The sequence below is a fragment of the Scyliorhinus torazame genome, unplaced genomic scaffold, assembly GCF_047496885.1.
Source record: "Scyliorhinus torazame isolate Kashiwa2021f unplaced genomic scaffold, sScyTor2.1 scaffold_36, whole genome shotgun sequence".
Taxonomy (NCBI): domain Eukaryota; kingdom Metazoa; phylum Chordata; class Chondrichthyes; order Carcharhiniformes; family Scyliorhinidae; genus Scyliorhinus; species Scyliorhinus torazame.
Genome location: NW_027307763.1, coordinates 2,396,569 through 2,411,944, shown reverse-complemented (window position 1 = coordinate 2,411,944; position 15,376 = coordinate 2,396,569). Strand labels below are relative to the sequence as shown.

The following is a 15,376-nucleotide window of genomic DNA, read 5'->3' as shown; positions in this document are numbered from 1 at the left end:
GAAACCCCAATAATGACGGACAAAGACACATTGACATTTATTCTGTTTCTCTCAGGTTCGAACTCCTGTCTGAGGATTCCTCGCCGAGGAAGGATTCTCTTTGTGTCGTCCAAGCTTCAAAATCAACTCTCCTCGGGAAGAGAAAGCTGGAAATTGATTACAGCAAAGCATTATTGAAATAATAAAGGCACAGCAACATCCTGGGACTGCCCCCAATCTGTTTTATAAAACCCATTTTATAAACACGGCCGAACGCTGCAACAGTTTAGTTGTTTCAAAAAAATATATTTTTATTGATAACAATAACAAAAGCAATAATAACATAACCATCAACATAGTAAAGGAGATATTTCCCACCCAACCCCTCCTGTACATCCCTTAACCATATTGCACTTTCCCCCCCCCCCCTTCAGAGTGCTGCTTCTGCCGACACTTTAATTCGCCCCCAGAAAGTCGACGAACGGCTGCGTCCTCCGAGAGAACCCCAGCATTGACCCCCTCAAGGCAAACTTTATTTTCTCCAGCTTGAGGAACCCAGCCATGTCACTGAGCCAAGTCTCCCCGCTCGGGGGCTCCGAGTGCCTCCACGCTCGGGGGCTCCGAGTGCCTCCACATTAAAAGGATCCGTCTCCGGGCTACCAGGGAGGCAAAGGCCAGAACGTCGGCCTATTTCACTCCCTGTACTCCGGGATCTTCTGACACTCCAAAGATCGCCACCTCCGGACTCGGCACCGCCCGGGTGTCGAGCACCTTGGACATTGCTCGAGCAAAACCCTCTAAGCTTCGGGCATGCCCAAAACATGTGGACGTGGTTTGCTGGGCTTCTCGCACATCTATCGTCTACCCCGAAAAACTTGCTCATCCTCGCCACCTTCATGTGTGCCCGGTGTACCACCTTAAACTGTACTAGGCTGAGCCTGGAACATGATGAGGAGGAATTAACCCTGCGGGCGTCCACCCACAGACCCGCCTCTAACTCCCCACCTAACTCCTCCCACTTGCCCTTCAGTTCCTCCACCGGGGTCTCCTCCGCCTCCAACAAATCCTGATAGATATCCGACACTTTCCCCTCCCCCACTCTCCCTGCTCTCTCCAGGACTGGTATTTACCCTCTTCCCCCTCTGTCTTCCCCCCCACCCTCTTCCCCCTGTCTTCCCCCCCCCACCCTCTTCCCCCTCTGTCTCCCCACCGCCCCCACCCTCTACCCCCTCTGTATCCCTCTCCCCCCCAATATCTCCCCCTCTGTCCCCCCCCCCTCCCCCCCTCAGACTCCCCCTACCCTGCAAGTTTCCCCAATCTCCCCGCATATTTCAGCTTCTAATTCCTGTTGACTGTTTGGGTACAATCCCAATGAGGTCACCATCCCATCCTTGGTTCCACCCACAAAACATCGCTGGATGATTCCTCGGTTATTTCATCTTTTGACTGCTGCCGTGACGCTCCCCTTAATGAAAAAGGCAACTCCCCTTTCCTGCACCTCTGTCCCTCCTGGAGCACCTGTACCTATCGTGTCTATCCAGCTCTCTGCCATTGCTGAGGACTGCGACCCTTTCAGCCGCTCTGCTTTACAATTACAACACTGAGGGAGCACCCGATACCCAATTACAACACTGAGGGAGCACCCGATACCCAATTACAACACTGAGGGAGCACCCAATACCCAATTACAACACTGAGGGAGCACCCGATACCCAATTACAACACTGAGGGAGCACCCGATACCCAATTACAACACTGAGGGAGCACCCGATACCCAATTACAACACTGAGGGAGCACCCGATTCCCAATTACAACACTGAGGGAGCACCCGATACCCAATTACAACACTGAGGGAGCACCCGATACCCAATTACAACACTGAGGGAGCACCCGATTCCCAATTACAACACTGAGGGAGCACCCGATACCCAATTACAACACTGAGGGAGCACCCAATACCCAATTACAACACTGAGGGAGCACCCAATACCCAATTACAACACTGAGGGAGCACCCGATACCCAATTACAACACTGAGGGAGCACCCGATACCCAATTACAACACTGAGGGAGCACCCAATACCCAATTACAACACTGAGGGAGCACCCTATACCCAATTACAACACTGAGGGAGCACCCGATACCCAATTACAACACGGAGGGAGCACCCGATACCCAATTACAACACTGAGGGAGCACCCTATACCCAATTACAACACTGAGGGAGCACCCGATACCCAATTACAACACTGAGGGAGCACCCGATACCCAATTACAACACTGAGGGAGCACCCGATACCCAATTACAACACTGAGGGAGCACCCAATACCCAATTACAACACTGAGGGAGCACCCGATACCCAATTACAACACTGAGGGAGCACCCGATACCCAATTACAACACTGAGGGAGCACCCGATACCCAATTACAACACTGAGGGAGCACCCGATACCCAATTACAACACTGAGGGAGCACCCGATACCCAATTACAACACTGAGGGAGCACCCGATACCCAATTACAACACTGAGGGAGCACCCGATACCCAATTACACCACTGAGGGAGCACCCGATACCCAATTACAACACTGAGGGAGCACCCGATACCCAATTACAACACTGAGGGAGCACCCGATACCCAATTACGACACTGAGGGAGCACCCGATATCCAATTACAACACTGAGGGAGCACCCGATACCCAATTACAACACTGAGGGAGCACCCGATACCCAATTACAACACTGAGGGAGCACCCGATATCCAATTACAACACTGAGGGAGCACCCGATACCCAATAACAACACTGGGGGAGCACCCGATACCCAATTGCAACATTGACTGAGCACCCGATACCCAATTACAACACTGAGGGAGCACCCAATACCCAATTACAACACTGAGGGAGCACCCGATACCCAATTACAACACTGAGGGAGCACTCAATACCCAATTACAACACTGAGGGAGCACCCGATACCCAATTACAACACTGAGGGAGCACCCGATACCCAATTACAACACTGAGGGAGCACCCGATACCCAATTACAACACTGACGGAGCACCCGATACCCAATTACAACACTGACGGAGCACCCGATACCCAATTACAACACTGAGGGAGCACCCGATACCCAATTACAACACTGAGGGAGCACCCGATACCCAATTACAACACTGAGGGAGCACCCGATACCCAATTACAACACTGAGGGAGCACCCGATGCCCAATTACAACACTGAGGGAGCACCCGATACCCAATTACAACACTGAGGGAGCACCCGATACCCAATTACAACACTGAGGGAGCACCCGATTCCCAATTACAACACTGAGGGAGCACCCGATACCCAATTACAACACTGAGGGAGCACCCGATACCCAATTACAACACTGAGGGAGCACCCGATACCCAATTACAACACTGAGGGAGCACCCGATACCCAATTACAACACTGAGGGAGCACCCGATACCCAATTACAACACTGAGGGAGCACCCTATACCCAATTACAACACTGAGGGAGCACCCGATACCCAATTACAATACTGAGGGAGCACCCGATACCCAATTACAACACTGAGGGAGCACCCGATACCCAATTACACCACTGAGGGAGCACCCGATACCCAATTACAACACTGAGGGAGCACCCGATACCCAATTACAACACTGAGGGAGCACCCGATACCCAATTACGACACTGAGGGAGCACCCGATATCCAATTACAACACTGAGGGAGCACCCGATACCCAATTACAACACTGAGGGAGCACCCGATACCCAATTACAACACTGAGGGAGCACCCGATATCCAATTACAACACTGAGGGAGCACCCGATACCCAATAACAACACTGGGGGAGCACCCGATACCCAATTGCAACACTGACTGAGCACCCGATACCCAATTTCAACACTGAGGGAGCACCCGATACAAATTACAACACTGAGGGAGCACCCGATACCCAATTACAACACTGAGGGAGCACTCGATACCCAATTACAACACTGAGGGAGCACCCGATACCCAATTACAACACTGAGGGAGCACCCGATACCCAATTACAACACTGAGGGAGCACCCGATACCCAATTACAACACTGACGGAGCACCCGATACCCAATTACAACACTGACGGAGCACCCGATACCCAATTACAACACTGAGGGAGCACCCGATACCCAATTACAACACTGAGGGAGCACCCGATACCCAATTACAACACTGAGGGAGCACCCGATACCCAATTACAACACTGAGGGAGCACCCGATACCCAATTACAACACTGAGGGAGCACCCGATACCCAATTACAACACTGAGGGAGCACCCGATACCCAATTACAACACTGAGGGAGCACCCGATACCCAATTACAACACTGAGGGAGCACCCGATACCCAATTACAACACTGAGGGAGCACCCGATACCCAATTACAACACTGAGGGAGCACCCGATACCCAATTACAACACTGAGGGAGCACCCGATACCCAATTACAACACTGACTGAGCACCCGATACCCAATTACAACACTGAGGGAGCACCCGATTCCCAATTACAACACTGAGGGAGCACCCAATACCCAATTACAACACTGACTGAGCACCCGATACCCAATTACAACACTGAGGGAGCACCCGATTCCCAATTACAACACTGAGGGAGCACCCGATACCCAATTACAACACTGAGGGAGCACCCGATACCCAATTACAACACTGAGGAAGCACCCGATACCCAATTACAACACTGACGGAGCATCCGATAACCAATTACAACACCGAGGGAGCACCCGATACCCAATTACAACACCGAGGGAGCACCCGATACCCAATTACAACACTGAGGGAGCACCCAATACCCAATTACAACACTGAGGGAGCACCCGATACCCAATTACAACACTGAGGGGGCACGCGATACCCAATTACAACACTGAGGGAGCACTCAATACCCAATTACAACACTGAGGGGGCACCCGATACCCAATTGCAACACTGACTGAGCACCCGATACCCAATTACAACACTGAGGGAGCACCCGATACCCAATTACAACACTGAGGGAGCACCCAATCCCCAATTACAACACTGAGGGAGCACCCGATACCCAATTACAACACTGAGGGAGCACCCGATACCCAATTACAACACTGAGGGAGCACCCGATACCCAATTACAACACTGAGGGAGCACCCGATACCCAATTACAACACTGAGGGAGCACCCAATATCCAATTACAACACTGAGGGAGCACCCGATACCCAATAACAACACTGGGGGAGCACCCGATACCCAATTGCAACACTGACTGAGCACCCGATACCCAATTTCAACACTGAGGGAGCACCCGATACCCAATTACAACACTGAGGGATCACCCGATACCCAATTACAACACTGAGGGAGTACTCGATACCCAATTACAACACTGAGGGAGCACCCGATACCCAATTACAACACTGAGGGAGCACCCGATACCCAATTACAACACTGAGGGAGCACCCGATACCCAATTACAACACTGACGGAGCACCCGATACCCAATTACAACACTGACGGAGCACCCGATACCCAATTACAACACTGAGGGAGCACCCGATACCCAATTACAACACTGAGGGAGCACCCGATACCCAATTACAACACTGAGGGAGCACCCGATACCCAATTACAACACTGAGGGAGCACCCGATACCCAATTACAACACTGAGGGAGCACCCGATACCCAATTACAACACTGAGGGAGCACCCGATACTCAATTACAACACTGAGGGAGCACCCGATACCCAATTACAACACTGAGGGAGCACCCGATACCCAATTACAACACTGAGGGAGCACCCGATACCCAATTACAACACTGAGGGAGCACCCGATACCCAATTACAACACTGACTGAGCACCCGATACCCAATTACAACACTGAGGGAGCACCCGATTCCCAATTACAACACTGAGGGAGCACCCGATACCCAATTACAACACTGACTGAGCACCCGATACCCAATTACAACACTGAGGGAGCACCCGATTCCCAATTACAACACTGAGGGAGCACCCGATACCCAATTACAACACTGAGGGAGCACCCGATACCCAATTACAACACTGAGGGAGCACCCGATACCCAATTACAACACTGACGGAGCATCCGATAACCAATTACAACACCGAGGGAGCACCCGATACCCAATTACAACACCGAGGGAGCACCCGATACCCAATTACAACACTGAGGGAGCACACAATACCCAATTACAACACTGAGGGAGCACCCGATACCCAATTACAACACTGAGGGGGCACCCGATACCCAATTACAACACTGAGGGAGCACTCAATACCCAATTACAACACTGAGGGGGCACCCGATACCCAATTGCAACACTGACTGAGCACCCGATACCCAATTACAACACTGAGGGAGCACCCGATACCCAATTACAACACTGAGGGAGCACCCAATACGCAATTACAACACTGAGGGAGCACCCGATACCCAATTACAACACTGAGGGAGCACCCGATACCCAATTACAACACTGAGGGAGCACCCGATACCCAATTACAACACTGAGGGAACACCCGATACCCAATTACAACACTGAGGGAGCACCCGATACCCAATTACAACACTGACGGGGCACCCGATACCCAATTACAACACTGAGGGAGCACCCGATACCCAATTACAACACTGAGGGAGCACCCGATACCCAATTACAACACTGAGGGAGCACCCGATACCCAATTACAACACTGAGGGAGCACCCGATACCCAATTACAACACTGACGGAGCACCCGATACCCAATTACAACACTGACTGAGCACCCGATACCCAATTACATCACTGAGGGAGCACCCGATACCCAATTACAACACTGAGGGAGCACCCGATACCCAATTACAACACTGAGGGAGCACCCGATACCCAATTACAACACTGAGGGAGCACCCGATACCCAATTACAACACTGAGGGAGCACCCGATACCCAATTACAACACTGAGGGAGCACCCGATACCCAATTACAACACTGAGGGAGCACCCAATACCCAATTACAACACTGAGGGAGCACCCGATACCCAATTACAACACTGAGGGAGCACCCGATACCCAATTACAACACTGAGGGAGCACCCGATACCCAATTACAACACTGAGGGAGCACCCGATACCCAATTACAACACTGAGGGAGCACCCGATACCCAATTACAACACTGACGGAGCACCCGATACCCAATTACAACACTGACGGGGCACCCGATACCCAATTAGAACACTGACGGGGCACCCGATACCCAATCACAACACTGACGGGGCACCCGATACCCAATTACAACACTGACTGAGCACCCGATACCCAATTGCAACACTGAGGGAGCATCCGATACCCAATTACAACACTGACTGAGCGCCCGATTCCCAATTACAACACTGAGGGAGCACTCGATACCTAATTACAAAACTGACGGAGCACCCGATGCCCAATTACAACACTGAGGGAGCACCCGATACCCAATTACAACACTTAGGGAGCACCCAATACCCAATTACAACACTGAGGGAGCACCCGATACCCAATTACAACACTGAGGGAGCACCCGATACCCAATTACAACACTGAGGGAGCACCCGATACCCAATTACAACACTGAGGGAGCACCCAATACCCAATTACAACACTGAGGGAGCACCCGATACCCAATTACAACACTGAGGGAGCACCCGATACCCAATTACAACACTGAGGGAGCACCCGATACCCAATTACAACACAGAGGGAGCACCCGATACCCAATTACAACACTGAGGGAGCACCCGATATCCAATTACAACACTGAGGGAGCACCCGATACCCAATAACAACACTGGGGGAGCACCCGATACCCAATTACAACACGGAGGGAGCACCCGATACCCAATTACAACACTGAGGGAGCACCCGATACCCAATTACAACACTGAGGGAGCACCCGATACCCAATTACAACACTGAGGGAGCACCCGATACCCAATTACAACACTGAGGGAGCACCCGATACCCAATTACAACACTGAGGGAGCACCCGATACCCAATTACAACACTGAGGGAGCACCCGATACCCAATTACAACACTGAGGGAGCACCCGATACCCAATTACACCACTGAGGGAGCACCCGATACCCAATTACAACACTGAGGGAGCACCCGATACCCAATTACAACACTGAGGGAGCACCCGATACCCAATTACGACACTGAGGGAGCACCCGATATCCAATTACAACACTGAGGGAGCACCCGATACCCAATTACAACACTGAGGGAGCACCCGATACCCAATTACAACACTGAGGGAGCACCCGATATCCAATTACAACACTGAGGGAGCACCCGATACCCAATAACAACACTGGGGGAGCACCCGATACCCAATTGCAACACTGACTGAGCACCCGATACCCAATTTCAACACTGAGGGAGCACCCGATACAAATTACAACACTGAGGGAGCACCCGATACCCAATTACAACACTGAGGGAGCACTCGATACCCAATTACAACACTGAGGGAGCACCCGATACCCAATTACAACACTGAGGGAGCACCCGATACCCAATTACAACACTGAGGGAGCACCCGATACCCAATTACAACACTGACGGAGCACCCGATACCCAATTACAACACTGACGGAGCACCCGATACCCAATTACAACACTGAGGGAGCACCCGATACCCAATTACAACACTGAGGGAGCACCCGATACCCAATTACAACACTGAGGGAGCACCCGATACCCAATTACAACACTGAGGGAGCACCCGATACCCAATTACAACACTGAGGGAGCACCCGATACCCAATTACAACACTGAGGGAGCACCCGATACCCAATTACAACACTGAGGGAGCACCCGATACCCAATTACAACACTGAGGGAGCACCCGATACCCAATTACAACACTGAGGGAGCACCCGATACCCAATTACAACACTGAGGGAGCACCCGATACCCAATTACAACACTGAGGGAGCACCCGATACCCAATTACAACACTGACTGAGCACCCGATACCCAATTACAACACTGAGGGAGCACCCGATTCCCAATTACAACACTGAGGGAGCACCCAATACCCAATTACAACACTGACTGAGCACCCGATACCCAATTACAACACTGAGGGAGCACCCGATTCCCAATTACAACACTGAGGGAGCACCCGATACCCAATTACAACACTGAGGGAGCACCCGATACCCAATTACAACACTGAGGAAGCACCCGATACCCAATTACAACACTGACGGAGCATCCGATAACCAATTACAACACCGAGGGAGCACCCGATACCCAATTACAACACCGAGGGAGCACCCGATACCCAATTACAACACTGAGGGAGCACCCAATACCCAATTACAACACTGAGGGAGCACCCGATACCCAATTACAACACTGAGGGGGCACGCGATACCCAATTACAACACTGAGGGAGCACTCAATACCCAATTACAACACTGAGGGGGCACCCGATACCCAATTGCAACACTGACTGAGCACCCGATACCCAATTACAACACTGAGGGAGCACCCGATACCCAATTACAACAGTGAGGGAGCACCCAATCCCCAATTACAACACTGAGGGAGCACCCGATACCCAATTACAACACTGAGGGAGCACCCGATACCCAATTACAACACTGAGGGAGCACCCGATACCCAATTACAACACTGAGGGAGCACCCGATACCCAATTACAACACTGAGGGAGCACCCAATATCCAATTACAACACTGAGGGAGCACCCGATACCCAATAACAACACTGGGGGAGCACCCGATACCCAATTGCAACACTGACTGAGCACCCGATACCCAATTTCAACACTGAGGGAGCACCCGATACCCAATTACAACACTGAGGGATCACCCGATACCCAATTACAACACTGAGGGAGTACTCGATACCCAATTACAACACTGAGGGAGCACCCGATACCCAATTACAACACTGAGGGAGCACCCGATACCCAATTACAACACTGAGGGAGCACCCGATACCCAATTACAACACTGACGGAGCACCCGATACCCAATTACAACACTGACGGAGCACCCGATACCCAAATACAACACTGAGGGAGCACCCGATACCCAATTACAACACTGAGGGAGCACCCGATACCCAATTACAACACTGAGGGAGCACCCGATACCCAATTACAACACTGAGGGAGCACCCGATACCCAATTACAACACTGAGGGAGCACCCGATACCCAATTACAACACTGAGGGAGCACCCGATACTCAATTACAACACTGAGGGAGCACCCGATACCCAATTACAACACTGAGGGAGCACCCGATACCCAATTACAACACTGAGGGAGCACCCGATACCCAATTACAACACTGAGGGAGCACCCGATACCCAATTACAACACTGACTGAGCACCCGATACCCAATTACAACACTGAGGGAGCACCCGATTCCCAATTACAACACTGAGGGAGCACCCGATACCCAATTACAACACTGACTGAGCACCCGATACCCAATTACAACACTGAGGGAGCACCCGATTCCCAATTACAACACTGAGGGAGCACCCGATACCCAATTACAACACTGAGGGAGCACCCGATACCCAATTACAACACTGAGGGAGCACCCGATACCCAATTACAACACTGACGGAGCATCCGATAACCAATTACAACACCGAGGGAGCACCCGATACCCAATTACAACACCGAGGGAGCACCCGATACCCAATTACAACACTGAGGGAGCACACAATACCCAATTACAACACTGAGGGAGCACCCGATACCCAATTACAACACTGAGGGGGCACCCGATACCCAATTACAACACTGAGGGAGCACTCAATACCCAATTACAACACTGAGGGGGCACCCGATACCCAATTGCAACACTGACTGAGCACCCGATACCCAATTACAACACTGAGGGAGCACCCGATACCCAATTACAACACTGAGGGAGCACCCAATACGCAATTACAACACTGAGGGAGCACCCGATACCCAATTACAACACTGAGGGAGCACCCGATACCCAATTACAACACTGAGGGAGCACCCGATACCCAATTACAACACTGAGGGAACACCCGATACCCAATTACAACACTGAGGGAGCACCCGATACCCAATTACAACACTGACGGGGCACCCGATACCCAATTACAACACTGAGGGAGCACCCGATACCCAATTACAACACTGAGGGAGCACCCGATACCCAATTACAACACTGAGGGAGCACCCGATACCCAATTACAACACTGAGGGAGCACCCGATACCCAATTACAACACTGACGGAGCACCCGATACCCAATTACAACACTGACTGAGCACCCGATACCCAATTACATCACTGAGGGAGCACCCGATACCCAATTACAACACTGAGGGAGCACCCGATACCCAATTACAACACTGAGGGAGCACCCGATACCCAATTACAACACTGAGGGAGCACCCGATACCCAATTACAACACTGAGGGAGCACCCGATACCCAATTACAACACTGAGGGAGCACCCGATACCCAATTACAACACTGAGGGAGCACCCAATACCCAATTACAACACTGAGGGAGCACCCGATACCCAATTACAACACTGAGGGAGCACCCGATACCCAATTACAACACTGAGGGAGCACCCGATACCCAATTACAACACTGAGGGAGCACCCGATACCCAATTACAACACTGAGGGAGCACCCGATACCCAATTACAACACTGACGGAGCACCCGATACCCAATTACAACACTGACGGGGCACCCGATACCCAATTAGAACACTGACGGGGCACCCGATACCCAATCACAACACTGACGGGGCACCCGATGCCCAATTACAACACTGACTGAGCACCCGATACCCAATTGCAACACTGAGGGAGCATCCGATACCCAATTACAACACTGACTGAGCGCCCGATTCCCAATTACAACACTGAGGGAGCACTCGATACCTAATTACAAAACTGACGGAGCACCCGATGCCCAATTACAACACTGAGGGAGCACCCGATACCCAATTACAACACTTAGGGAGCACCCAATACCCAATTACAACACTGAGGGAGCACCCGATACCCAATTACAACACTGAGGGAGCACCCGATACCCAATTACAACACTGAGGGAGCACCCGATACCCAATTACAACACTGAGGGAGCACCCAATACCCAATTACAACACTGAGGGAGCACCCGATACCCAATTACAACACTGAGGGAGCACCCGATACCCAATTACAACACTGAGGGAGCACCCGATACCCAATTACAACACAGAGGGAGCACCCGATACCCAATTACAACACTGAGGGAGCACCCGATATCCAATTACAACACTGAGGGAGCACCCGATACCCAATAACAACACTGGGGGAGCACCCGATACCCAATTACAACACGGAGGGAGCACCCGATACCCAATTACAACACTGAGGGAGCACCCGATACCCAATTACAACACTGAGGGAGCACCCGATACCCAATTACAACACTGAGGGAGCACCCGATACCCAATTACAACACTGAGGGAGCACCCGATACCCAATTACAACACTGAGGGAGCACCCGATACCCAATTACAACACTGAGGGAGCACCCGATACCCAATTACAACACTGAGGGAGCACCCGATACCCAATTACAACACTGAGGGAGCACCCGATACCCAATTACAACACGGAGGGAGCACCCGATACCCAATTACAACACTGAGGGAGCACCCGATACCCAATTACAACACTGAGGGAGCACCCGATACCCAATTACAACACTGAGGGAGCACCCGATACCCAATTACACCACTGAGGGAGCACCCGATACCCAATTACAACACTGAGGGAGCACCCGATACCCAATTACAACACTGAGGGAGCACCCGATACCCAATTACGACACTGAGGGAGCACCCGATATCCAATTACAACACTGAGGGAGCACCCGATACCCAATTACAACACTGAGGGAGCACCCGATACCCAATTACAACACTGAGGGAGCACCCGATATCCAATTACAACACTGAGGGAGCACCCGATACCCAATAACAACACTGGGGGAGCACCCGATACCCAATTGCAACATTGACTGAGCACCCGATACCCAATTACAACACTGAGGGAGCACCCAATACCCAATTACAACACTGAGGGAGCACCCGACACCCAATTACAACACTGAGGGAGCACCCGATACCCAATTACAACACTGAGGGAGCACCCGATACCCAATTACGACACTGAGGGAGCACCCGATATCCAATTACAACACTGAGGGAGCACCCGATACCCAATTACAACACTGAGGGAGCACCCGATACCCAATTACAACACTGAGGGAGCACCCGATATCCAATTACAACACTGAGGGAGCACCCGATACCCAATAACAACACTGGGGGAGCACCCGATACCCAATTGCAACACTGACTGAGCACCCGATACCCAATTTCAACACTGAGGGAGCACCCGATACCCAATTACAACACTGAGGGAGCACCCGATACCCAATTACAACACTGAGGGAGCACTCGATACCCAATTACAACACTGAGGGAGCACCCGATACCCAATTACAACACTGAGGGAGCACCCGATACCCAATTACAACACTGAGGGAGCACCCGATACCCAATTACAACACTGACGGAGCACCCGATACCCAATTACAACACTGACGGAGCACCCGATACCCAATTACAACACTGAGGGAGCACCCGATACCCAATTACAACACTGAGGGAGCACCCGATACCCAATTACAACACTGAGGGAGCACCCGATACCCAATTACAACACTGAGGGAGCACCCGATACCCAATTACAACACTGAGGGAGCACCCGATACCCAATTACAACACTGAGGGAGCACCCGATACCCAATTACAACACTGAGGGAGCACCCGATACCCAATTACAACACTGAGGGAGCACCCGATACCCAATTACAACACTGAGGGAGCACCCGATACCCAATTACAACACTGAGGGAGCACCCGATACCCAATTACAACACTGACTGAGCACCCGATACCCAATTACAACACTGAGGGAGCACCCGATTCCCAATTACAACACTGAGGGAGCACCCAATACCCAATTACAACACTGACTGAGCACCCGATACCCAATTACAACACTGAGGGAGCACCCGATTCCCAATTACAACACTGAGGGAGCACCCGATACCCAATTACAACACTGAGGGAGCACCCGATACCCAATTACAACACTGAGGGAGCACCCGATACCCAATTACAACACTGACGGAGCATCCGATAACCAATTACAACACCGAGGGAGCACCCGATACCCAATTACAACACCGAGGGAGCACCCGATACCCAATTACAACACTGAGGGAGCACCCAATACCCAATTACAACACTGAGGGAGCACCCGATACCCAATTACAACACTGAGGGGGCACGCGATACCCAATTACAACACTGAGGGAGCACTCAATACCCAATTACAACACTGAGGGGGCACCCGATACCCAATTGCAACACTGACTGAGCACCCGATACCCAATTACAACACTGAGGGAGCACCCGATACCCAATTACAACACTGAGGGAGCACCCAATACCCAATTACAACACTGAGGGAGCACCCGATACCCAATTACAACACTGAGGGAGCACCCGATACCCAATTACAACACTGAGGGAGCACCCGATACCCAATTACAACACTGAGGGAGCACCCGATACCCAATTACAACACTGAGGGAGCACCCAATATCCAATTACAACACTGAGGGAGCACCCGATACCCAATAACAACACTGGGGGAGCACCCGATACCCAATTGCAACACTGACTGAGCACCCGATACCCAATTTCAACACTGAGGGAGCACCCGATACCCAATTACAACACTGAGGGAGCACCCGATACCCAATTACAACACTGAGGGAGCACTCGATACCCAATTACAACACTGAGGGAGCACCCGATACCCAATTACAACACTGAGGGAGCACCCGATACCCAATTACAACACTGAGGGAGCACCCGATACCCAATTACAACACTGACGGAGCACCCGATACCCAATTACAACACTGACGGAGCACCCGATACCCAATTACAACACTGAGGGAGCACCCGATACCCAATTACAACACTGAGGGAGCACCCGATACCCAATTACAACACTGAGGGAGCACCCGATACCCAATTACAACACTGAGGGAGCACCCGATACCCAATTACAATACTGAGGGAGCACCCGATACCCAATTACAACATTGAGGGAGCACCCGATACTCAATTACAACACTGAGGGAGCACCCGATACCCAATTACAACACTGA

General features: G+C 51.4%; 1 long non-coding RNA gene across 6 annotated transcripts in view; it reads right to left on the bottom strand.

The window, feature by feature from the left end:
* Positions 1-15,376, bottom strand: part of LOC140405548 (uncharacterized) — a 203,050-nt gene that overhangs the window by 170,338 nt on the left and 17,336 nt on the right. Inside the window, exon 4 of one of the 6 annotated variants that reach the window (XR_011938637.1) lies at positions 14-146. The exons of the other annotated variants lie outside the window; for them this stretch is intronic. This is a non-coding gene — a long non-coding RNA (uncharacterized lncRNA). Of the gene's footprint in view, positions 1-13; positions 147-15,376 lie in introns of those variants that run through there. 6 annotated transcript variants of the gene reach the window in all.